The sequence below is a fragment of the Gallus gallus genome, chromosome 5 (assembly GCF_016699485.2).
Source record: "Gallus gallus isolate bGalGal1 chromosome 5, bGalGal1.mat.broiler.GRCg7b, whole genome shotgun sequence".
In the NCBI taxonomy this organism is placed as follows: Eukaryota; Metazoa; Chordata; class Aves; order Galliformes; family Phasianidae; genus Gallus; species Gallus gallus.
Window position 1 is genome coordinate 8,244,125 of NC_052536.1, and position 27,773 is coordinate 8,271,897.

Below are 27,773 nucleotides of genomic sequence, written 5' to 3' on the forward strand. Positions count from 1 at the left end.
AGTTTTCCTTTCTCTGTTACTGTGTACAGAAGAGATTTGGGGCTTCTTCATAAACAGGTTGTTGAAAAGATGTGGAGTAGGTTTGGTGACTACAGGTTCTACCTTTTGGCAATGTCATTTTTCCTAGGTTGATCTAGAAGCAGATGAAGTGCACAGGACCTCTAACAGATTGAAAGCTAAAGATTGGTTCTGGTTCTCCACTCAAGACTGTGGAATAGACCATCAGATCTCTAGATCTCCTCTGCACCTTTTTTCTGTAGCCTAGTATCAGTCATATAAGTCATTGTAGACTGTATGCTTGTATTCCCATGCAAAGATGAAGAATTAAGTAGTAACCATTTCAACTGGTACTTGGGAAGTCCAGATAAGAAAAGTACATTCTTTTTCTCACCTCTCCTACTCCCTCTGTTCATTAACAGTGTTTAAAACCCCAACGCTCTCTTCCAATTCTGTTACCTTTTCTTAGATTAAACCATTTATAGAACCTCTTCACAAAGGGCTCTTCTCCCTTTCTCTCTTGCTTAATAACTTTCAATAGCTTTGCCGAGGAAACGATGAGCAATATTCCTGCTTTGTTTTTTTTTAATTTAATGGAATAAAAGCCATGGTAGTCCCATAGTTTTCTACCGGTCATCTGGTAAAGTACTAATTGCTAGGACAATATTAAAAATTAACAGAAGGAAATACTTAGAAATGCTATTGCTTGATTAGAAAGGCTATCACAAGAATGTAGATTAAATGTTTAAAAACTTACTGAAATTAAAGTTATTGCACTGTGAATAATTTTTTTTAAAAAGTAATAAATGTGAATATTTTTGAATTCACCAATGTAAGCTGATCTGTTCAGAGATGCAACATTCTCAGATTTTAATCGCCTGTGCAAACAAAAGCAGTCAATCATTCACTTGTCTTTTGGCTACCTTTGTGTCATGACAGCATCAGTTCATGCATTTATGTCATCTCAGCTCTTTCTGGAGCTTGGAGTCCAGCAGCAAGAAAGAAGTCGCTGCCACTTGGACTACAGCCTCCTGTTATGATCCTTCATCATCATGCTGTCCCAGAGGGCAGAACTGCATGACGCCCTCTGCTGATTTACTTTCCAGTGCTTCAACTTAAAAAGTTGAAGCCTATCTTCTACCTGGTAAAATTGTTTTTATCATTAAATAAATAAATAAATAAATAAAGAGTTACCAAATAACAGATTCTAGTCACATCTCCCAAAGTATTTCTAAGGAAGGCAGGGTCTCAAAGAAAGTCTTTTATTTAACGGTTGTACTTGTGCCTCAGAGGGATGAGGCAACATTCAATCTAAACCTGCCCTAAAACTGTCTTACTGTCTCCCTGGAGTCTACTTCTTGTTAGATACTTGCACAGTTCACAGCCTGGCACTGTGCCACCGCACTTTTCTCAAAACAGCAACACCTCCAATGTCTGAATAATGTCATATGAAGGTCAAGAAATTGCTGAAGCCTGAACACAATTACTCCTATACCCTTATAAACACAGTTTTCTCTTAATAGATGATGGTAGTTTTGTAGACACATCCATGCAGCTCTACATTAAACATGCTTAAACTCAGGTTTCTTCCCTGAAACAGTCAGCTATTCCAAATATTGTAGCATATAGACACCTAGCCATGATGAAAAAGCAAAGAGTATAACTACACAGCATGCAACTGTGTGGAATAACAACACTCTGAATCTTAAAAACTCTCTAGTAAGAGTATTAAAAGATTATTTTGGAGAAGTATGTTGCCCCAGTTTTGGCTTGGATAGAGCTAATTTTCTTCCCTGCAGCTGGTATGGTGCTATGTTTTAGACTTAGGATGAGAATAATGCTGATAGCACGTCAGTGTTTTTGTTGTTGCTGAGCAGTGCTTACACTAAGTCAAAGATGTTTCAGTCACTTGATTCAATGTCAGCAAACCCGGGTTGATGCAGCACATTTCAAAAAGGCACAGTTCTGTATCCGATGGCTGATACAGGAGTCATATAAATGGCTGGAACTTGACCTCTCATGTATGTAACTGCAAAAAACAGTTACTGACATAATGAAAATAATTATTCAAACCGCCTGAGTCACTTGTTGACAGAGAGGTTAATTCAGCTTATGCACTTTCCTGAGCATAACCTGAACCTAAATAGTGATATAATAAATTAAAACAATTACAGTAGCTACATTTCAGGAAACCTGGCTCTATTCTCAGTCCAGAACAGCAGAAGCTTCTTGTTATTTGTAATGACTAAACAAACACATATCCACAGATCTTCACAATAAAATCTGTTTTAATTCTCATCTATGTCAGACTTGATGTCTCAGAAAAGTTTAACTCTCTAAACACTTCTGTGTGAATATAACTAAGATGACAGTTCAGTAAACTCACTGCACTATAACAAAAAAAAAAAGATTGCATTAACAATAATAATGCTTCTGATCTAAGACTTAGCACTCCACTCTTGAGCAAAAGCAATGGGCATTTGGTTATACTAAGAGTATATCTACTTGATGTCAGATCTGTGGGAAAATCCTCAGCAGCATTTCAGCTGACCCTCTGATTACAGCAGTAAAAGTCTGTAGAAGACTTGATGAAAACATCTGGGTAAAATTCACCAGAGTCAGTTCAGAGATAATAACAGCACATCAGTAAATCTCAGAACACTTAATAAGATAGGTATCATTTGTGCTTCCAGCAAGAGAAACAGCTAGGTTCCAAGTAGTAAGAATCATTGCAGCAGGTCAAAGGAACAAGTTGGAGTTAAACCTGCATCCTCTTTATCTGTTTTTACAGTATTTGTCCCAGATTCTACATGACCCTTACACAGAGCTCACTGAAACAAACAGCAAAATCTCACCGAGAGAAAAGCTTTGCAGCAAACTGTACACACAGATCTGGAGAAAGAACTCTTTGAATTGAGCAACAAACAGAATAGAGCTAACACTGGAAGAAAAGCTCTCTATTCCAGCAGAGAATCCTGAATTCATCCGTTGACTGTCAACTAACTGTCAACTAACTGTCAAAATGTTTCGCCACCCCTGAATGCCAAAACTCAGGTATTTGTGAAATACCAGTTATAAGCTTTCTGGAATAGTTACTTAGCTAGAGCAAATGTAATTCAGTGAAACTCTGCTAATTTTACACGTTCATTGGTTCACACTGCAACTGACTACAGCCTCATGTCATTCTGTTGACTACCATTTTACAAGGTCATGGCTGTGCTCCATTCCTATTGAAGTCTGAGAGGACTGAGAGTGTTCATGCTCTCTCAGGAATGTGTTCTATATGATCTGCAAAAGATGTGTATAGCCTTTTAATAATAAAAGATGTATGTACACTGGTGTATTAGCATTATATTCTCAATAACATGCTTTAGGAACTGGAGATGATAAATCTCTTTTCTTAGCTTGCTGCCTTGCCCTATAATGAATCCTTCCATATTCAATTCAATAAACTAGAAATTTAACCAAAGAATAACGAGAGCTATGATTTAGAAACTGATGGCACAAATGATTTTAGACTATGAACCACAGCACATGACTTTTGCCCCTTAAACAGTTTTGTTCAATAAAATGAAATTATGAACAAGTGACACAGGAGTTTCTTTTTCTCTCTCTTTTCTATTAGAAAACAACCAGCTTAAAGAAAAAAATATCAATATCGCATTATCTGCTTGACAAGAATGCCAGGAAGAAACTACATTATTTAAGACCTGAAAATACCCTGACTTGCAGAATGCTTCATTCCATTTTAGACTCAGTTATCAACAATTCTTCATTCATCATCTAATACTCCATTGTTGATGACTGTGAACATCATTCAACTATGTGCTAAATCACAAAACTGAGTGTACTCTATCTGGTTAGAATGGAGTTAATTTTCTTCATAACAGCCCATATGGTGTAGTGTTTTGGATTTGTTACTAAAACAGTGCCAATAACACACCAGGGTTTTATTTATTAGTAAACAATACTTGCACAGCACTGAAGTATTTTCTTTTTCCCAGTTTCCACCCTCAAAGAGTTGGCGAGAAGTGGGCAAAAATTTGGAAAGGATTACAACCTGGACAGCTGACCCAAACTGACCAAAGGGACATAAGGCCATAAAAAGTCATGCTTAGATGTAAAACTGAGAAAAGAGGACCTGGGGGATGCAACACTGCTCAGAGACTGGCTAGGCCTATCTGCCTACTTGTGGGGGATGGTGAATCAATGCATCATCAGTGTAGGTGTTCTCTTTTTCTCCTCATTCTTCTGTTTCCTAAATTTTTTTTGTCTCAAACCACAAGTTTTCTGTTTGGGTGGGGGCCATGACTGAACAGCTGTTGGCCCACCCAATAAGATTTAAAAAATAAATTCACATCTACTACATGGAAACTCCCATACTGTATTAGTCTCCTGCAGCTACTGATTTTGCAGGATACCACACTGCCAATGCTAAAGCTCTGTCTTCCCCCTCTGAGCAGTTTGGAATACAGCTACACTCTGATACCTAGGAAACAAGAGAGTCTCAGAGCTGTATTAAGAACAGCACTGCCTTAGGTGAGATTGTAAAACAAACAGGACTCCTAAGTTCTCTTTATTTTAGAGATATTTAAATATATATTTGAAATGACAGCTGTGGGCATGCAAGTTGGCACTGCTCCTTCTTGAGTGGAAATATACTGCGTTAGTGAGAGATTCACTGATAGGCACCGATAGCTTAATAGAAAATGAACAAGACAACTATCAACTTCCATGCCTGCAATTCTTTTTTACATTGCCATTCCTCATATGACCCCTTGACTTAATGGAACTGGTTACACAAGCCTTTAAGGAAGATGTCACAGCTGTGCTAAGAAATAGCGCAATTTCAGCTTCAAATTTTCAGAATGGGTCTGTAATTTTCCAAAGCGTTAATCCAAGATTTTCTACTAAGAAAATCTTACCATTTCACTGTCTAGGTATCAGTAGCTCAATCTAAGTATACAGCTTCATTTCTTGACCCTAAAAACAATTCCAAAGTATCTACTTCACCATGTTTTTAAGTGATCTGAAGTAGTCAGTAATTTTATTACATAGCTTTTCATCTGGCCACTGAGGAAAGTAATAAGGTAAATCTGGCATCGGTGGAATATCAAAGAAATTGGGACCCTAAGTTAGTGACGTTAGCCTAGTTTAAATGCTGCTGTTGCTCACCACTGGAAAAGGCATTGCTCAAATTTTTAGTAGATATTTACGGGTATTTAAAATCACTTATTCATATTCTGAAATGCAAATTGCTGCTGCCCGGTTACAGTAATCTTCTCAAAAGCCTGCGCTATAGATTGCAAATATTTGTTCCAATTTTGGAAGAATACCTATTAGCAATGGATCCTGTAAGCTGCACTTCAAGTTTTTTTTGCTGTTGGAATTCCTTTAAAGGTTTACAAATATTTGTGACTTACTGTTGATTTATTACTTAGTGCCGAAAAAGCTCTGAATGCTCTGCAGGTTGAACAAACACAGGCATTTTCCGTGTGAGCTTATAACTCGAGTACAGAGCAATAAATGTAAAGATCAAATGATAGATCACAGGAAATATTAGTATTCCTATTGAGTTTAGCAGTAAGTTCAAAATAATGGGCACCATGTACTGATTAAGGTGCCTTTGAGGTAGACAATATATTTTGCACTAGGAAATGTACTATGCAAGATAGAAAGTACCTCAGAGAAATGAAAGAGAAAGGGACAAGAGCTAATCACACTGTTTGGTTATCAATTCCAAAAATCAGGTCCACAAATCTTTAACTTAGTCCAGTTTACTGTTGTTGGAAAAACTGATTACAAACATCAAATGCAGCAAGTTAAGAAAGCTCCCAAGTCTAAAATTACATTTTCCATTACAGTCTTCTAATTTCCCCAGATTTAAAACACACATTTTTAATGTACCTATAGGGGAAAAAATATTTGCAGATTGCTTTTCTCCTTCTGAAACAACACAGCCCACACTCACAAACTTCCTCTTTGCTCTTCTGTGAACTTTTCATTGCTAAGTCACAGAAAATGAACATTTCCCTCCTGAAGCTGATCACAGATTACTTTTCTCAGAGCAATTCTGTACTGTTTTTGTGCCAGTGGGGCCCTCAACAATGCCATGCTGAGAGCCGCTGATTATATACCAGGTATGTTTCACAGCTTGATGATTTCATAGCTCAGAGAAGCACTCAACTAGGAAACACATTTCAGGTACACTCCAGACTGTCACAGATGTCCAGATTGGACCCAACAGTTAACACTTAACACTCATTAGAAAAAACCCACACAGAGAGGTCCAGTAACGTTACAGAGACTTACAAATCTGAGTAACATGGTGATAATTTTTCCATTTGTGTTTTTTTTTTTTCCCCAAAACCAAAATATTAATTGCTCCTTTTTGTCAACTTCAGTTTGCATTGTGTATTTATGGGTTTTTTTGGGGTAAAGATTTTGTGTGTATCCAATCTGAGTGCAGTCACTGAAATAATTGTTCTCAATCCTACTGTTTTCAACCATGTCTGTAAAACAAGTACATACTAAAAACGGAACTATTCATTTTGCCACCAAAAAAAAAAAGGTTCACAGACCTTGTGGAAAGGTGGTTTATTTATTCTAACAAATAAACGCTTGCTATTGAATTATTTTGGGCTGAAATAGCTGCTGTAGATTTAATAGTAAAGAGTTTAATTCATAACACTGTTAATTGGTAAAATACTATAACATACAACATCAACAGGTAACGTGCATTAACTACTTTGTCTTTTTCAGATGCATGCAGGGATGACAATATTAGCCTTCAAAATATTGCGTGTGTGTTCTTCAGGATCTAAACTATTCTTCATGCTCATCAAAATGTACGGCCTGTTTAATTCTTAGCTTCTCTTGAATTAGATTGGTCAAAACTGCTAGTCCCAAAAAGGAGTGGTATCCTAGCAAAATCAGAGAATAATACTCTGCTATTCCGGGTACTACCAAACAGCACCACAACCTCTCTGTTTTACAGTGCAGTCTCTTTCCTAAGATATTTTCAGCTGGCTATCACCTCTACTGATTTTTCTTAATTGAAAATTCACTTCAGAAATAGCTTAGAAATAGCTTGATGAAATTTATACATTTTTATTCTTCACCTTCTTTTAAGTGAAATGATCTAACATAGTAGCGTTCTTTGTTATCAGAAAATTAAACACCTAATGACTATTGATAGGACTTTTGACCATAAATGTAATTAAATTGTTATCCCCATGCATATTGCACTACAACTGTGCACAGGAGATCATCATCATTTTCGTCTTCAGAACAATTTTGAATGAATATTTTTTGTAATTTAATGTCGATCTTAAATCTACTTTTAATCTTAGGAACATTTCCTATACTTCATCTATTGACAATTTTCTTCTAGTCTGCTTCTAAACTCACAACTGACTATGAACAAAAAGGCTACTAGGTTTTTTATTTTTATTATCTCTATTTCCCTCTAGGAACAACAACACAAAAAGAATGGGACGACTTATGCAATGAAGAGGAAGATAAGCCCACATGTAAAACAAACAGCACTGAATATTCAGATACAGATACATAGAGAGGACAATACGAGGAACATCTCTAAATGCATCAGTGGAACAGACTAAGTCCTCACACAATTTCTGTACTAGTATAACAATCCAAGCACAGGGCTTCAGAAATGTAGAGCATTGCTACAGGAGTTTTATAGCTGCACAGGCAAAGCACGTGCAAGACTATCTAATGGATTCTGAGTTTCTGTTGTTGTTTTTATGTATACACCTGTAGAAATCACTAAAATGTATGTATTTGTTTTCAGGTTCAAATAAATAAATGCTACAGACTGAAATACTTCATCCTAGCAGAACTTCCTTTCAGAATGTCTTCTGTCTGTGAAAGCCAGTCTCCAAAGAATTCATTCTAATGAGAATTTAAAGTAAGAAAATGTCCTCTGGCTTTTAGTACAGTCCAATTCCAAAAAATACAGAGCTGAAATACAAAACCTTGGTATGGTGGAACAGCAGGATGAATCTTCTGAAGACTGTAATTTATTCTTGATGCTAAAGAAACTAACTAAAAATGCTGTAGAGAAAAAATATTTTGTATAATAAGGTAAAATGTCAAGGTTTTTAAAACCTTTGAAACCTTTGCATTAATTATAGGAGCAGATAATGAGACACCAAAAGGAAACAGATGCTAAACTCTAACTCAGTACACAGTGGAGGGTCCCACACATGTAGTACAGGAGCATGTATACTACACAAAAACATTTTCAGAGGACATTAAAGCCACATGATTGAACTCTCAAATAAAAAGACACAATTGTACTAATGCTGCATTCACAATCCTGTCTTGCCCACATATTTATCAAAGCACAATACTATACTCCACTATCACATACAATTTATAATATAATCCAAAATTATCAGTGGGTTATTTTATAAAGAAATTGTTACCAAAACCATACAAAAGTCAGAGATACATACAAAATAGCTAAACAGTGGCATATTACAGTAATTGGATTTATCTTCTGCCACCATCTGTACAATGTCTGAGAGGAAAAATTACGTTCATCCCAGAAAAATCTCTCTTGCCATGGCTTCCTGACAGTGTGTTAGTGTTTCTATAGTTCACATAGCTGAGACAGCTGTCTTCTTCAAACTTAGAGCAAGTCCACAAAGATTTCCTTTGATATATTAAATCATCAGGTCATATCAAACCACATCCCACAGAATATAAAATGGAGCGCTGTATTCATTGACAGTCTGTCAACTGTATAAGCATTAACATCATAGGGGCTGTGTAGGGTAGGAAAATGAGATGGGAAGAAGAAATTTCCCAAACAGAGAGATTAATGAAAATACATAAATAGACAATCTAATTACATCTCCTAAATAACGCAAGTATTCATGCCATCCAGAAACAATGTATTATTTGACCATTCCTACTATTTATAATAGTACTAGTACTCTTCAGTAGAAAGTCCAACTCCAAATCAGTATTTCTGCCCTATGTGTTTATTCCTTGATTAGAGAAGCATTTTTAGTCATAATAGTACATAATTACAAACTTCATTTCAAGCACTTAAAATATGGTTCATTTTAGATTTTGCTTACCTCCTATTGAATAAATGCTTTAAAGCCAAAAATAATTTGTCTATTAGAAATTAATAGCTCTATTTCTCTTGGGGAAATTCTAGTAATTAGGATTCCTTCGCTACAGTAAGTAGCGAAGAAATCCTAAAAATCAAAGAGAAAAAACCTAGAATTAAAGAGAATTTCCAGCTGAAACCTTAAAGATATGTATTTGTATATATAAATACAGAGAACAAAGGACAGGCATCCAGCTACCATTAGGATTCTGCTCATTAATAACTAGCAGTGATGACTCACCATTTTTATAACACATTGCTCCCTAGGTTCATTCTCTAAGAAGAAAGTCCACAAATCCAAGTCCAAAAATTATAAAAATTGAGAACAGAAATATAAATAGCTCAATAACTATCGTTCCTCTCCATATAGCGCTCCCTCTTCCTAGTCATGCAATTAGAAGTCATTTTGTTTCTGAAGTGTTCTGCTTTATTTTCTCAAATGAGTATAGTAAGAGCATTGCAAGGCTGCAAACAAAGACTGTAGAAGCACACAAAAACAAAATATATGAATGTAATATGTTCACAGTATTGGAGAATAATACTTCATAGTACTGAAAAAAATAAAGTTATGCATTCTAGATATACATAGGGATTCAATGGTGGTGACTGCCTTGTTATGACACTAATTGCAGAGGCAACATCTTTATTGTTTGAAAATGGATTATGTAGTCAAATACAAAATTGCAAAACTGCCTAGGATATTCCAATTTCAAAATATGTTAGCTAAAACTCAGGCTCCTTACAGAACAGAAGGCTTCAGTATAAGTGAAAGAAGATTTTAATATGTTAATAAAAAATTACAAGTTAATAACTTCACTGGAGAATCTGCATTAAGCTTGTAGATGGAATTGTTGAAAAAACAAAATGGAAGTGGTTACAAACTTCAGGGCATGATAAAAAAAAAAGTAATCTTCCAATGCTTATGCAGCTAACACAGGCATTTTGAGATTGTACCATTGATCATACGGTATTTCAATTACCCTGAAACTGATGTTACAGAAAATTATGGAATATCTTAGGCAGGTTCATGAAAAAAACTTTTTTTCCTGCCATTGTCGGTTGACTGTCAAGATCTGGTACTACTTTGAATTCAGGTCTTGAATATGGCATAATAAAGAGGATGTTGGGGAAGATCAGGAATCCAGTCAGGGTTCAGATAATCATATTTTAAGTTACTTGCACACGAAGAATGAAATTCCTTTGCCTTTCTAAATGAAATCAGAAGAAAAATAATTGAGAAACAGACACTTCAATGTTGGAAACCTTCTAAAAGAAAAGAGGAATATGAATGAGAGAAGTGCCATGTTACCTCCACAAGGAATACCTATTAACAGTAAACTGTTGCATTTTGACAATTAGAACAAAGTGTATTCTTGTGGGAAGAAACAAGCTCCCGCTTCCTTACTGCCATCATGCTACCTCCTTCTGACTATTGGATGCATCTCCCATAAGTGAAGAATCTGAATTTTGCAGCAAAAAGAAGCGAGCAGACAGCATTACAAATTATTTAAAAGGATATTTTCTTACTGAAAGTGACTTCATCTTAATTGTACATTCCTTTGGCAACTTCTGGCACTTAACTATATTATGATTAGGGTGCCTGATCATGGGAGAAAATGCTAAGCATGTCCTAAATTCTGTACTTCTATTCCAAGCCATTTCTGTTTCAATTTAGATTAGCATATCTGTCCTAGAAAAAAAAGAATCTTCTATTCCAAACATCTCCTGTGAACTGCCATAATTCCTAAAGTAAATCTGAAGGGTCAAGAGGGTACAGAATGTTTCCAGGCATCTTCTCACAATACTTTCATTGACATCTGTAATGTCCAGGCTTATGAGCTTCCAGCATCTCTGTATCAACTAAACTTCCCATCTTTCCTTTCCTTCCCTTCTGCTATGCTCTCCCTATGTGATTAATAAAGCCACATCACCAAACCTGGCAGTATACGTACAGGAATGTGTCCTGAAACTCCAGAGAAAATAAAAGGAAAGTAGGAGGTGCATAAAGTGAAGAATGAGCAAGAAAGGAGGAAAAATACAGCAGGGATGAACTGATCCTTTTCACATCAGTGAGTTTTTATTGTGGTGGAAATGGCATTACTACCTGGTGGAATTATGCGAATAGCTTAGGGTTAATCCAAAAAATAAAAATACAAGTAGCACTTGAAACAGAAAGGGGCGATTTGACAGGCCAGTGAAACAAAGAAAGCACTTTTAGAACAGAAAGGCATCAGTAAGTTATAATGGGCCATAACACAAATGCTTCTGTTGCTGCCTTGTTTTTTCAGTAAGCTGTACAGATTTTACCTCCTAGACTTCAAAGGCACTGTCCATATCTCCCTTTAAGATTGATGCTAAATTTGAGAAGTGTAAGGTCTGAGATTTGATATATGTGAAAAATGTTATCCCTCTGATAGCTCTGTCTTTTACTGATGCTCTGTAAGTACATTCAGGACTTCACCCATCTAGTTCCTTTTTATATCTATTTGGAAAGATTTCAAGCAAGAAAACGAATACAAACCAACAAGCCAAGGGAATAAAGCATGTAGAAATACAACATAATTGTTATTTCCTCTCCTTAGTTGTAGCACAAACCACCATACTGACAATATGCAAACGCTAGTTAATTCTGTCTCATCTTTTATTACCTTGTAAATATGATACGCAAGAAAACCAGGTACACTGTTATTCCTGCAGGCTGACTTGAAACAAACTATTTAATGAAAAAAAAGAAAAAAAGGTTTAAGTAAAATTAATTTTTAAAGGAAATGCTATTATTAAGCCACTAACATCAGATAGGAATGCTGTAGTATTCAGACCTCATTAATATGCTACAGAACTTCGTATAATGCTGACACAAAATTGTCTGAAGAAATATTTCATGTGGCATGCATTACTTTTTGCTGTGCATATAGATGTATTTAAGAGTTTAGACACTTTAAATAAGGAATGAGATTCTATTTCACATCATATTCCACTGAGGTCCCTCTACATTACGGAAAGCGTGTTTCTGCAGTGATATAAGCCTATGAGCAATTCAAAGATAGCTCTCAGATATTAAACAGTTCCTTGAAAAATCATACTGATTTACAGAAAACCTACAGATTCAGGCCCTATAACATTTTATCTGGTAAAATAGTGCTTTAAGCTCAATGCGACCTCTATAATATGGTAACAAATAGCAGGAAGAACTCATAATGAATGACACTATTTCATGCACTTGTACTTCAAACACATTGCAGTTTTCTATTACAATTCTGTACTTAGAATCAATAAATGAAAGTTTGAAGATGCTGTTACAAATGAAGACAGATACAATACCAAAAGGAACACACTACAGCTAAAATCACTGACATCAGAGAAGCTCCTAGAACTATGTGGAGAGTGACTGGATGCTTGCAATGAAGTTTCTTAAAACACAATCTAGTAGTCACTTATCTTTATTCATGTGACTTTCTGATGCTCTCAGTTCAAAACAGACTTCTGTGCTCTCTTTCAACTACACAAAAAGAAATTGTTGGGAGCAGCTCTAGGGCACACGCTGGGATATTTAAGATTTAAGTGTGTAAGTGCTGAAAAAATGACCAAATAACTGCTAAGTCAGAACATCCTTGGGAGCAATGACTTGTGATTTTGGATGACTAAATTGAAATACTCTTAAGAGGGCTTGATTTTGCAATTATAGGTCCTCAACACTGTGTGGTAAGAATCACAGCTCTATCCCATCTTACAGTATGATGGAAGTGGAAAAAACTGTCATTTCTGAAAAATGAACTCTTCAATAAATGGTAGAAATTTAGGCCTCAAGAACAACTCTGCATAAAATTTATTACTGCTCTTCCTAACAAACGGCCATTGTGTAGAGAGGCTTGAAAAAAAATCACAGATTGCTCTCCTTTGAGGTGATTTTACTTAGTTTTGAACAGAAACACTCACAACTCAAAATTCATTACAAAACCTTCACCTCCCCTCACTGATCATTAGAAATAGCCTTGAGCCCTCCAAGAAAGTATCACCTCATGAATTACTGTGACTGTTCCACCTGAACTTATCTGTATCATATTAGAGATGGAAAAGGCTTTTTTTTAAAAAAAAAAAAAAAGCAAAGCTTTTTGAAAGTATCTCCTTGAAGGTGTGCCATAGTTTTATGATTTTTATTATCAGTATTCCACATCATAACATCATGTAATGCACTGGGACTTAAAGAGTTAATGCTGCAGTCCCATGGATTGTTGATAGTTCTGGGTACTTGGTCCCACAAGAGAAGGATGAACTACAGCTCCCAAAAGACTTCATTATTCCATTTTATTTTCCATTCAGGGGGAAAGATAAAATTGCTTGTGAGTCATTGGATTGTCTCTCTTTCTGCTCATCTCCGCTGTGTGCACTCTCCCTAGCTGTCTCACCTACAGCATTAGAGTAAGGCCTTCAGTTTGGATACTCTAAGTTATTTGATTAGCTTCAATTCCAAGTATATTGCTGTATATTGTGTCCACTCAGATTCCACTATCATGTTTAGTAAATTAAGATTTTCTCATTAGCTTGTTTCTGCTGTTTTCCTTCTCCCCCTTTCTTATCTTCCCCCCTCCTCCTTTCCCAGAGCATGAGTTTGTGGGTCCCTCTGCCCCATTAGTCACAGAACTAGGCTGAAACAGGTCAGAACGGATGACAAGGTGGCACAGATACTTGCAAGAAATGTATTAAAAACAAAACAAAAAACAAAATAATGTCTCAGAGCCTCCCGCTTCACATTGCTTTTAATGCCGAAAATAAAAAAAACTTAAAAATAAAAAGCCTGTACAACCTGTAGAGCAAGGACAGAAAAATTAGTACTGCAGTTCTTCTGACCTCTCTCTTACCGGCAAGAAAGAAAAGACCTGGTTGTTCTAGTTGTCCTCTGGGAATTCACACCTTTAGGCAGGAATATGTGGAGGAGAGACAGCTCTCCAGCCTGAATTCAAGCAGCTGCTCTTCAGAGTTAATGCCTCACATCATTTTGCATCCCCCGTTTCGGCAATAAAAAGATCTCCTCTGGGAACCCAGAATAAAATGTATAAAATACAACCCTTTAAAGATAATTTGAGAAGAGCAGATGTATGTTGTATGTGTCTCACAGTTACTATAAAGATGACCGACAAATGTTGCAACACTGAGATAGCTTTTTACTCACAGAAGTGACTGCAGTAGTTTGAGGGAAGTCAAGAAGCTGGACTGCTAACTGCAGCAGGACTCTCTCCACACTATTTTTTTCCTCTACAATAGCATTAACATTACCTTACCAAGCAGGCTTTCACTGATAAAATCGAATAGGACTTTATAGCTGAATAACTTGTATGAATAACATAACTTGAATGTCACAACAACATAGATTACAAAAACCTTGATACTGACCTCCTTTTGGAAAATTTTCAGGTAAGAAAGGGGGCTGGGGTTGAAAAATGAGTGTGGCTTTTTTAAGTCATGCTATAATTACTGCCCATTTTAAGCTGTTTCCTGATAATTCCTTCCTGGGAAAGGGTAAGGCAAAACATCTACATCATTAAAGATGCAACAAGCATATGACTGGAATCTCTCTTGGATCAGCAGACCAAAGGTGAGGAGCAACACAGCAGACATCAAAATGCACAAGTGTGGTCTGAGTAAGTTTTGAAGTCCTATGGATGAACTTGAATCTTAATCAAAAAAACTGAAGCTACCAGTCTTGTGCTGGTGAGCAGGCATTACCTGATGCCATTACCTGATTCTTCTTCACTATCAGACTTCTCTTCTTCCATGTGTAATGAATGAGCACATGCTAAAATAACTGGTTTCAGAGTAAAGAAAGCAAGCAAGACTACTCAAAAATATTATAACAGGCCACACTAACTGTCACGATAAATGCTGTTTGTTTTCAGGTATGAGAAGAGTTCTTAAAAGCAGAAGTGAAAATGAAGGTCCCTTAGTTTCATTCCTGCACACACAGTAATAGAACAAATGGATAAAAAGATAGAGAAGTAAACAATTTCTTGTTTAGTGACTTTACTGTCCCTTGTCAAAACTGCAATACCTGTGAGGTGTATATCATTGTCAGCTTTATAGATGTTAGTTCTTTACTTCCCAAGACACAATATTTTAACATTAAACTGGTGTCACAGTGGGGGTATTCCAAACAGAACAAGTCTATATACGTTATTTTTAATTTTTTTTTTTACATCAAAATACTGCAGACTATAACCACTGCTGTAAAAACTTACTTGTGAAAATGTCTCTCATAGGTAATAAGCATTAACTGCCAAACCACTTGATAAATCAAGAAGAATATTTACAGTTAGGTTAACACACAAATAAGCAATAAACAGATCAAAAGAGTACGAAACATATGTAGGGTATGATTGAAAGTGAACAGCTACCCAATATCACTTTTCAGCAGTAAAGCATAACTGAAGCCTAAGTTTATTCCATGTTTCTTAGGGAAAAAAACCAATCCACGCCTGCCAGATTTCAGCACTGTTTTGCAAGTTGCTATCCGTGGACACTGTCCTCAGTACCACATCACCTTGCTCCATTTGGTGCAAAATAATCCGGCCAAAAGCTGAAAAGCAGCATAATTGAAATTCCAGCAATGACTATCCCACAAGCCCCCAGTGCCACCAGTCTTTCAAGCAGGGGATAAAAAGAAAGTAGAGCAAAGTCTTTCATCTGTAACGTTCTCTCTCTCCAGATCAGTATGCATGCAGAAGCACATTCACAGGAGTCTCAGCCACGATTTAGGAAGTAAGTAGCAAGCCAGCTGAATGTCTCTAGCACTTAGAAATCTGAACAGATCAGACACTTGCCTTTAGTACAGATGCACCCACCAGTATAAGTGAAGTACAAATTTGCCACCAGGGCAACCACCTTCAATAAGTGGTGTGGTTTCCTTCTCCTCCCTTGATTTCCAGAGACAAGAAATTCTACACCCTACTTGCCTTGCATACATTTTTAAAGGCATGCATCTCTCTCCCATCTTTCCTCCTGCCTCCTACTCTGCTCACTTCCAACAATTTTAACAGAGGAACATAGAAGTTAAAGAAAGTTTTTATATGCCTTAACAAGAAGATAAAGTTAACAACACCTTACACCATCCTGACATTATGCAACTGAGTTATCATTCCCATGCTTTAAAATTCTTTTCCACAGCAGTTTTAAAAATGGAAAGGAGGTAAAACACTGATAGTATGTAACCTGATACTCTTCAGAAAATACGAAATGAAAAGGAAGATAATAAAAGAGACTGGCAGCTACAGCTTCTGTCACTCATGCTCTGTGGTTGTATTCATGCAGATTACAGATGCACCCTAGCCAAAGCCCTCATTTATTGAGTATTTGTTCTAATTACCCCAGGTTTCTAAAATGCTCAAACGATGTATAAATTCTATTTGGAACTCTATGCCTTAAAAACAGGCCTAAGATTTTTATATCTTTTTTTCTTTGTAATGAAGTCTGTACATTTTCATGCAAGTCTCAATCCCCCATAACCCCTGGAGTGGATTAAAATGTCACCTTTTAGATCAAACTGTGGGAATGTTTCAGAGATCAGGAACTTCAGAGTCCACCTTTGGCATCACTTTATGAAGGAGACATTTGTTCCTTCAAATGTTACTTTGATTTACTTGATATAAGTAAATATTTGCTTCATTTGATTACTTGATTTAATTCACATAATAGAGGAGAGGAAGAACAACATTTTGGCAGTATAAGAAAAACTTACAATATTTAAATTGTAAGGATTTATGATTCAGACACACAAATCAGTTCTGAACAAGTAGAACAAGACTGAAATGACTTGAACTACAAATGCAGCAAGGAAAGCCTCAAGGTTCGACATCAAGCTCAAAATGGCAGCTTTAAAACATCATAACACAACAATTCCATGAAAGGCCAACACATAATGATGTTCACATTTCAACCTAATTTGCCACTCATTACCACTTCTTAAAGCGTTCTACTTAAGAAATAAATGGTATTGTCAGTTATTATTTCATCATTTAAATATTTTCTTATGATTATCTTATATCTGTCCATCTATTTTCCTAACACATTATCCCCATGACATTTGACATATATATATATTTAATGGTGCTTGTTCTCCTGCTTTCAGCTGCCTCAAAGGTAAAATTCACATGCAAGTGAATTAAGAGCTCACAGTATTTCCTAAAGAAATTGCACTAAACTTGGACTTTTGCATATCTATTTCGAAGCAACTGCTGCTTCCACAAGCTAATGATTTGTTCAGAAGAGACAGACAGGTTCTAGCCTGTAATCTGTTACTTAGCTGAGAGCAAGGCCATTCATAGGATTTAGAAATCCCACAGCCTTTCTCCAGATTCAAGATTTTCCCCTCCCATGGCTCCAGCAATGGCTTTAACTGACCTTGAGAGCCTCAGTTCCTATCTTATTTCTACTGACACTCAATACCCTCCAAGATTCTCTCTTTCCTAATAATTTTCCTTGGCACCTTGTACCAAGTTCCAAATTTCTTCATGTACTGGGGAAATGAAGAATCTGCATCAGTCATACTACTTGCCATTAACGTATAGCTACAACACTGTGGTGGTACAAACTGATGTAAAACTGATTTTGAATGCATAAAACTTAAGCACTTAATAATAATCACATTCATTCAGTTCTTTTCCAATTTCGAAGTATACTAATATTCCTGGAGTGACAGAAATTACTGCTATTTTGTTGCATCTTGAGAGCTTGTTAATTGACTTTGTACTGGCAGACAAGTGTCATTAGCTTAGGATGAGCATGCACTAATTGTCCAAAGTAGTCAATTACAGTAAGTAGCTTTTGCTTTCTGGAGTATTTAAAACCTATTTAGAGATTTATTCTTGCTAATGGCAGTAATATTTGTGTGCTGAGAGTGGAATTAGTGTGCATTTCCATCTACATTGTGTTGCAATTGGATCAGGTAAGTTGTGCTGAGTCACAGTTTATGAACAAACTTCAACCATACCATGACTAAAAATAGAAGTCTCATCACTTTATACACTAACTGAATCTAGCTCACTTCAGTTAAAATTTAAAGAATTTTAGGTGAACTTTGGAAATTCAAAACAGATCTTGCTAACAGCTGTAAGCACACTTCAAAAGGTAATCTCTGTGAAACTATACTTAAAGGCTAAATGAACAATTGTAATACAAGGCAAGCTTAATTTGTCCTATTATGATTTATAACCTATGAAAAGCTAACATTTTTCCACATCCAAGAAGCATAAACCACACAAACTCTAATATTTTTTCAACAATGATATTTTTTAGGCAGTTTGTAATGGATTTGATAAGCATTTCATAGGTAGCAGTCTAGTATCTAGCGCATTACGAATCTGTTTTTCTCATTGTTCATGGGGCTTTGCCACCAACGTGAGTAAAGTCAAAGCAAAGGTCTTGAAATTCTGGATTTCCTTGAATCCAAACTTCACTGCCTATGATTTCTACAGGAAAACAAACTAACTTAATAAAAACCAGAGCACGAGGACTTAGAAGTATTCAAAAACAGTAGAACTCAATGTGAGAACCTCACAGTGAATGTTCATAGAGCCAAATGTTCAAGTGAAAACTGCAGGTGATTTTCCAGTAAATTAAAAACAGATAAAGCAACCCTACAGTAAAACTTCTTGGAAAGGAATTGGGAAGCGGTTGTTACTGTGTCGAAACAGATTGCTCTAATACTTAAAGTATCACTAATGCTACCGGATTTGAATTACAAATATTAAGAACACTACAAGAACTGTTACTCCTGGTTGTACCAGCATAAATTTCATACTGAGTGAGATAAAATGACAAAGCCATGAACAAAATAATTTAGTTCTCAAAATGATGTCAGAGTTGGGTTTAGGGCTCCAACAGTATTTTAAAGTTCCCTCTTCACTAACTATAGATATTTCAGTGGCAAGAAAAAGGTATCAGAACACCAAGTGGTATCACAAGTCTTTTCCACTTTCTTTCATTTGGGTATATGGATTAGTACAAATGGATTCTGATTTGATGCATCTCATTACAGATTCATAAGGTTAATCCAGACTGCCTTCAATTATGTCTTTCAATCTGCTCTAGGAGATGCAAAATTTGTAATAAGTGCTCACTCTAGTAACACACCATCCATTCTGTAACAGACATCAAGCTTTACTGTAGGCTTTTCCCATTTCCTAAAATTTCACTTCAACTACACCCTTTATCATCCACCACAGTACTTTGCAAAATCTCTGGATTAGAGTTTACCATCATCAGATTTGCAGTCTTCTCATCTGTCCATCACATTAGAATCAGTCATGCTCTCACCTTACAATACTATATTTCCCTTACTTGTATTGTATGCAGAGACAGGCTGCAGAAGCATAACTGAGATGAATAAGCTCAAAGTATTTTTAAAGAAATAATTCTGATCCACTGAACAGAATAAAAGTGCTCTGCAAGAATTAAGCTGGTTTCCAGTATAGTCTGTGATCTAGTAATTGACAAAGCAAATAAATAAATGATATTAAACCCACCTACCAGAATGTCATATGCAAACACTAGTTTCTTTCTCTTAAACCCCCATGCTATTGCACAACAAACCACACCTCAAGTCTTTTAAGATTCAAGAGCAATTATCTTAAAAGCATTTATGCTAAAGAAAGTACTATTGATTGTTGCTCATCAGCTTTCAGCACATGTACAGTACAACCAAAGGAGAATTAAATTGAGCTGTCTAATTGCAAGGAATGCTTTGAATTACCAGAAAACAGTTCAGCAGCTCATCCTGAGAGCAGATATTGTAGATGCATGGCATTTGGCAACTGAAGTTCAGACTGGATTCCTATTATTAAAGACCTGTATGTATATTCAGACGTTTCACAAAATGCTTTTCACAGGACATACCTAGTACTTTACCTCTAAAAGCTAGTTACTAGGACTTCAATACATATCTACCTAATACAAGCGTAAACAAATGCACTACATTACTTACAAATTCTTTGTATTTAAATTCTGGAATTCTAAGGTTAAAGACTTATCAGAATGTAAATTATTTCTGAAATATAACAAAAATCCCAGTGAACTGAACAGTGAATAAGATTATCATAAAAATTCTAAACAATCACCTCACTGTGCACTTATCATCGATCCTCAGAAGGAGATTAAAGATGTATATATTTATGTTTCAGGTGTGATACATTTGAAGCTATGTCCAAGTCTCTTAGTTCAGCTGTATTAAAACTTCCTACATCTAGTAAGTTAACAGATTTCAAAAGCTAAACAAAAAAACGCCATTGAAATTATTATATATAATATAATAACTATAAAAACACTATCAAATGCCAAGATTAATTACAGAAGCGGAAACTAAACAGAAAGACTTGCAACACGTTGAAAATAAAGTCAAAGCATCTGTCACTGGGTCAAGATTGTCATTGGGTAGGCAGTGCAGCATGCATAAGGCTGATTAAAATAATCCCTCCAGTAAACTTTTGTAGAGACATGAAATTTATAGGACTTAAGAACAGAGAGTATTGAAGGAGTAGCCAGCAACAGACTGATACATTACCTTTGGCTTATGCCATAATCAACACATCTTATGGCCAAGAAACATTCTATTTTAGTAGCTTATTTGTATGTTTAATTTTCACACCTCTATTGCCGAGATAACAGTAAAGCACCTACAGATGCAGACTAAAACTGAACCAAGCATTGACATAGATATAGCCTGGGGATATAAAAACATTGAGATTATAAGAGCCATATTGAGAAGACTCTCCCCCAGGATGTTTATTACTTACTTAGTTTTGGAAAATGAAAGTTCACAAATTTGAGCATTTATGTGAATCAGTCGACACAAAATCAAATTCATTTACTTTGCATCTTTCTACACAAGTCTGGGATGGAAAGACAGACATCAATACATTTTCTATTTGAAATGCTAATGAATTTAGCCTCCATTTCTTCCAGACGTCCAAGTATTTGGCAGAAATTTAGAAAGAACAAGAACAACAACAACAACCACTCAAGTATCATAAACTGATTCTCATCCCATCCATTCTGGTTTGACACTGGGCTACAGCTACTGACTTCACTAGAGTTTTGTGCTAGTGTAAATAAGACATAACTCGGGCTCATACACCTTACCAGCTATCAGTTTTTACATTTATGTTCAAACCAAGATCTTTTGCAGAAGTTAGCTCATTTTGGTCCATGGCATTTTTGTAGAGGACTAGTTAGATATTTGCTAGTGACAACTTTGACAATGATCAACAAAGCCAGCAGGTGGGCAGTTGGCAGGTTTATACTCACTGCTGCAGCAAGCAGCAGCCAGAAACAACATCAAAGAAAGGAACTAGTAACAGAGTTATCAGACTTGTAAAAATGTGTTTAAGAAGTTCCACAGAAATTTTTTTAAAAAAATTCTATTACCAATATTGATCACACAAAACCTGAGCTCAGTTATTAGAATATTATATACTTTGCTCAGTTGTTATTACAATATGGATCCATCAGGTTTGAGATTTTGCATCAAGTGGTTGCTATAAATATTATGGTGCAATAATGACATTGTACACCACAATCTAAGACTGTAAATATAAGAACAGGAATTTAAACAACAGTATTAAGTCCAAATTATTCAGTGGGATGAGAGGGAATGGCTTCAAGTTGCACCAAGGAGGTTCAGATTGGATATTAGAAAAAAATTTAGTTTCAGAAGTAGCGAGACACTGGAACAGGCTGCTCAGGGAGATGGTGGAGTCACTGTCCCTGGGGGCATCCAATAAATAAGTAGACATGGAAAGTAGGGACACGTTTTAGTGGGCAATGTTGGTGGTAGGTGGATGGTTAGACTAGATGACCTTAGAGGTCTTTTCCAATCTTAATGATTCAACAATTCTGCGCATTCCTCTAGAAAACAACATATGTTAGACTATCTAATCACCTCCTAAAGCAAGCCATGCTTCAGGTTGCACACTGAGCACATGCATTTGAAGTATCTTTCTGTCAATAATATGTAGAAACACTGTTTAGTACTTTAAAAGCACTGCTTATATTGAAATTTACAAACCTCTTGTAGACGTTCCAGCAGTAAATTGCATCTTGCTGTCACACTGGCCAAGCATCTCCCCTTTTGTCTGGACATACTGGGTGACGCTGTAGTGCTTCCACAGCTGAACTTTCCATGCTAGTAAACAAGCTTTACTGCATTTGGGTAATAAAGGGCTGATAAAAAGATAACAAACAAGATCAAAAGATTAGTGAAAAATAATCACATTCTTGATTCACTTCTTCTACTGCTTCCTGTGTACGAAAACAGACTTTTTTTTTTTTTGCATACTCAATGAACGGTGTCCCAAGTATTAAAAGCAAAAACAATCATATCTGTTAGAAAATTAATTACCTGCTTCAGATATGCAATAATACCAACAAAAAAAGAAATCTCTGAAGCAGCAGCAAAAAACATTCACCAGAATCTTGGGAATACTCCCTAAGCAGAGGTTCTACAGATTTCCTTGACTTATTTCCTCTTATTATTACATTCAAATATACCAGAAAAATCTAGCATTTACTGATATCGGAAGCAAACAGACTTAATGCTAGTTAATTAATTGTTAGGACCCCACTGAAAGTATCTTCTTTTGTTGCTGTTTGGGTTTTTTTTTGCATTTTTTAAACTTCATTTCAAAATAATTTGTTCATATGTGTGCACACATTGGTGTGCTTCTAATCCAATACTCTACATTCATAGTGATCCTATATTATCACTGTAATAACCTAATGGCCCATTTTACAACTAGATGTGAGAGTAAATAAGGAAGTTGGCACTCAGTTTTGCCACAGACTTGCAACTACAGAATTTATTTCTCCTTTCACATCAAAACTTGTGACTTACAATTTTTCTTAACTTTGCCCAACAACAACAACAAAAAAAGAAGTAATTATTGTGAGATAGTGAAATTGTTAAAGTTTTCACTAAGTAGAATTCCTCCCATTTTGCAGTCATTTAAGACCAAAGTTTGCTCTTTATTATTGCTTTTTAAGTAGACTCATCCAGGATAAAATAGAACACATCAAGTAACAGACATATACAGATCACATTCTATGGGAGAAAAAACACCAGCATCATTTAGCCTACAGAGAACAGATTTAGAGAACATCTTCAAAAATATAAAAAAAAATATTGCCAAAAGAAACTGTTTTCCAACTGTGTCATACACGCGAGACAAAGTAAAAGTATATAATTTCTAATTTCTACACGAACCACTGATTTTGGACTTTAGGAAAGATTTTCTAATGTGAGGGTAAAAATGCTAAAGTTCTACTGCTCTACTTCCTACAGAACCTCTGGGATGCCTAGAATGGATTATCTCAGACAAGATGATCAACACCTGTAGGAAATGACACTAATCCAGTTCTGTTAAAGCAATTAGTTTTGAAACTTTTCTATATCAAGAAATTTGGAAGGTAAATAACAAATCTCTTTTGAAAAAATGGACATTCCTTTCATCAAAAGTTCCTTCTCCAGATGTATTTTACAAATTTATTATTCACCCTTGTTTCCCTGATCATTTAATCTCATGCATAGAAATTAACATGTAAGATTTAAAGCAAAGCAAACAAATTACACAATAGTTATTCTGAAATCTGTGATACTGGACAATCTGTGGTAGAGAACAGGTTAAAAAAACCTTCTGGTTTCATCAACTTTTTTCAGCTGGCACTAATTACAACCTGCTTACCAATTGAGAAGCAAGAACATATGCCACATTCATTCACTGAGTTACTCCCTTTGAGTCATCAACTTAGCATAAGCAAAAAAACCACACTTCTTAAAGAATACAAAAGGTTTACAATCTGTAGGGGATTAAAAGTTTTCAAGTAAACACCCACATTTCTTGACAAGGTTAAACTAGAACTCTTGGATTTATTCAACTTTATACTGAGTCTTTGCACATAACAGCATCCTTTATGGATAAAGAATTAATCTCTTCTATTTAAAAACAAAAATAAAAGAAGAAAACAACACTAATTAACAGCTTTTGTCCAGTTCTGCTCACAAAGAAGCAAAAGTGCTTCCAACAGATTCTTGGCAATGCCAGACAAAGCATTCACAAGTAGACCACTAGTCATATGCAGAGTCAAACTCACCCAAGTGGTGAAGGAGCTCTCTGACAATACAGCACTCCTTCTTGGGAAGCAGCCTAGGTCCAAGAGAAGCCCTCCCACCAGCAGCTGGCCCTTATATGAGCCCAGAAAGGCTCCACTCTTCCTGGTGGCATGAGGAGCACAGGTGCACACAATGTGCCCGTGCTCCCTGGGCCAGCCACACCCCTTCACCAGGTGCTCAATCACCAGCTCGTGTTCCCTACAACCCCCATTACCATCAATCCTTATTAATCCATGAGATATCCAAATTAAATTAGAGAAGATACTGTGTCAACAGGCAGCATGTGCCAGCTCTTGGTCTATTTGATAATAACTTGATAATAAGGGTTTGTGTACACTCTTGATCTCAGCATGGAAAGAAAAAAAACTTTATACTAGTAGCAGATAAGTTTAACAGTACAATTCAGTTTTTTATATATCAATCATACATCTTATTTTGATGTGGTTTCTCTAACCACATTCGTAGGAATATGGAAGCACCAATAATATGAAGAAATTCTGAAGTGTATCACCTTCCTGAACAGTAAAAATCTTTGACACATGGTATCTCTGCTGCCTTCCTTTCAGCTTGGAAAAAATTCACCTTTCAGTTATCATAGGTGTAAATGAACACAATGAAAGGACTTTAGTGTAAAACTAACCATCATGCAAGACCTTGTGGGATTTTTTAATCTTTATTTTTTAATTCTACAGTAATAATTAAAGTATTCTGATGGCTCTACTTCAGTACTAATTTATAATTAACTTCAGGTGCTTCTTTGATCTTACTGATATATTTTTTCCCATTTTCTTATCAAGAGTCTCCATGCAGGCTGTAATTACACTTCTTAGTGTGACAGTGACTTTGAGTAAGTAGACGCATTAATACACACTTTGGGGAAATATTGTTTGAGCCAAAGCAAGCTCTTACCACTGAACTGGAGTATCATCTGAAGCACTGCTGATTAGAAACATATTACATAAGCTCATAAAAGGTTTGCCATAAAAAGGAAAACATGATTCTCAATTTAAGGTAATGGATGGCATGGACAGCAAAACTAGTGCCTGCCCAACAATACACACATTTACAGCATTAATATCACAACTCTACAAAAGGTGTGTGTCGTGTTTTACACCTGTGTAGGCTCCTTTTGCTAAGGAGGAAGATATTTCAATTTTTTTCTGAATAACGAACAAAAAGATTTTTTTGACGTGTTAAAAGCTGTTACAGTAAGGCAGCAATACAGTGTAATGTACCTAAGGCAATCAATACATAACACAAGGGTGGCAGGTCAGTGCAACACTTTCCCTCAGCTAAAAGAGTCAGCTGTAATCCTCAGAAGACAAACCTTAACTTCATATTTTTGACATATAAATAAGACATGCATCAGCAGCAAGGTAACTGAGATTCTCTAATTAAGCATTTATCTGAGAAATATTAAACAAAAGCTGCCATGGAAGTGCTAGGGGCAGCTCGTCTGTGAAGACATCAGTTGACAGCTACAAGTTGGGACTGGTGTAACTTCTCCAGTCAGGAAATGGGTGTTTCACCAACAGGCTGCTCTTAAGTTCAATGAAGACCACAGGTATAATTACTTATAGAAAATGGGCTTTATACAATACAGCGTTTCTTTCTACAAGCAGAGTAAGTATACTGCTGCAGAGCACTGTGGGCTCTGATAACATCAAGATGCGTGAGGAGTTTGTTCATACTGAATAAGTACGAAACATCAGTACCAATTCTTCCCTACCTCTCCTACCAGGTTCTGCAGAGACAAGACTCCACAGCATCATCTGTCAAATTCCTTTCTGAAAGGAAGAATCACATCTGATGCACTAGCACAAGCTCCCTTCAGCTTCTGCCTCCTTCAGAGTAAAAATAGAAGTAAATTAACAAATAAGAGAAGAGTCAGAACAAATAGTTCAATTTTGACTGCTTCATTATCACCTAGACTGTCCCCATTTATTTTGCCTGGTTACAAAGGACCAGTTTATGAAAATGAAACACCAGTAAACCCACTTTGCAAAAGAGCTTTTTATGCTTATACTTTTTGTGGAAACAACAGCTTCCCATAAGAGATGAACCTAAGACTGATGGGTGACTAACATGAAACCACATCCTTCTTTTTATTATTTTTTTTCCTCCTGCACTGCTGAGATAAAACCAAAGTAGCACAGACATCAGTTATTTGCTCTGAAATATGTACAGTCACTGTCAATCACAAACATTTTAATTAAATCAATCATATGAAAAAAACAATGTTTGAACAGATTCTGCACAAAATGCTGCATGACAGTAAAGGAAAAAAAAAAACAACAGCACAGTACTAAAGAGATTACCCAGAACTAAAATGGCTCATTGCCTCAGGGAATCACGGAACAATCTTTTAAGACAGAAAATTTCATTTCCCAGTCAGATAACACAATAGATGTTCATTTTCTTCAAAACATTCAGTACTATAAAATGTAAACCAAGAAGAACCCAAATGAAAGTGAAATAAGAGTTAACTGAATGATTTAGATTCAGCATGGTATCAGTGAAGTGATTCAGTAAGGCTATGGTCACCTTTAAAATTTATCACAAGCAAAGGAGTGAACGTACAGCTCGTCAGCTAGTTATTCATAGACATGCTGCTGTCCCATCATACAAAGTTTGCTGTGTGGCAGAAAGTCTCATATTAATCAAGAGGTGAAGCCAAGCATATCAGTAGCTACCAGAGAATACTAGCACACTAAAAATCCATACTCTACTCATGACACCTGGCTGCTGTCCTAATAGATTGCTAGAGCTCCTAATTAAAACAACTTTCCTCTCAAAAGTATCTGTAACTCTGGATACGTGAACGTACTGTCATAATGAACCTCTGCCTCCTCTAAGGAAAGAGCCATACAAACAACCAATTAGTGATAAAAAACAATGCGTGTTCTTTGCATGCGCTGTACTAGCCTAATACGTAAACACTGCACATATCCCTTCACATATTTCTGCAGCTAAATTCTCCTTTAAGGGAAGAGACCAAACCATTTTGGAACAAATTTTACAGCATCGTAAAAAGGAGAAATTTGGAATGATCCCTTGTGACTAATTGCTTCAATGTATTCAAATTCCGGTTTGTGTGGAGATGCATACTGATCTGCACATATAGATTGACATTGATATTAGGGGCAAAGTGCGAACACACAACTAAATCAAGCTTTCCATTCTGTAGTAAGAAGTCATTTGTCAAGAATAACCCTTAAGGAAATTTAAGAATTAGAAACTGCAGTCACTTTGTGCAGGCATTGCTGCATGTGACTGCATCAAAATGAAGAAAAGCCAACCCAAAGACTGCAAAACTAGCCTGCATAAAGTAGCTGTTGCTTTTTATTAAAAGTCCCCATAATTTGTTAATTATCTTCCTTCAAAATGAGTATTATCACTGAGTAACTAATCCTGAGAAAATAAAGCAAGGCTCATGCTAGCTCTGAGGTCCTTCTGTGTGATCCATGTGAAAAATCCTGC

General features: G+C 36.1%; 1 long non-coding RNA gene across 29 annotated transcripts in view; it reads right to left on the reverse strand.

Moving 5' to 3' along the window:
- The window catches only part of LOC107053374, a 282,583-nt gene that overhangs the window by 105,427 nt on the left and 149,383 nt on the right, over window positions 1-27,773 (reverse strand). For 28 of the 29 annotated variants that reach the window (XR_006939423.1, XR_006939426.1, XR_005860578.2 and 25 more), the window contains one exon: window positions 22,194-22,348. This is a non-coding gene — a long non-coding RNA (uncharacterized LOC107053374). Of the gene's footprint in view, window positions 1-22,193; window positions 22,349-26,022; window positions 26,138-27,773 lie in introns of all 29 variants that reach the window. The other variant, XR_005860579.2, reaches the window with a different exon arrangement.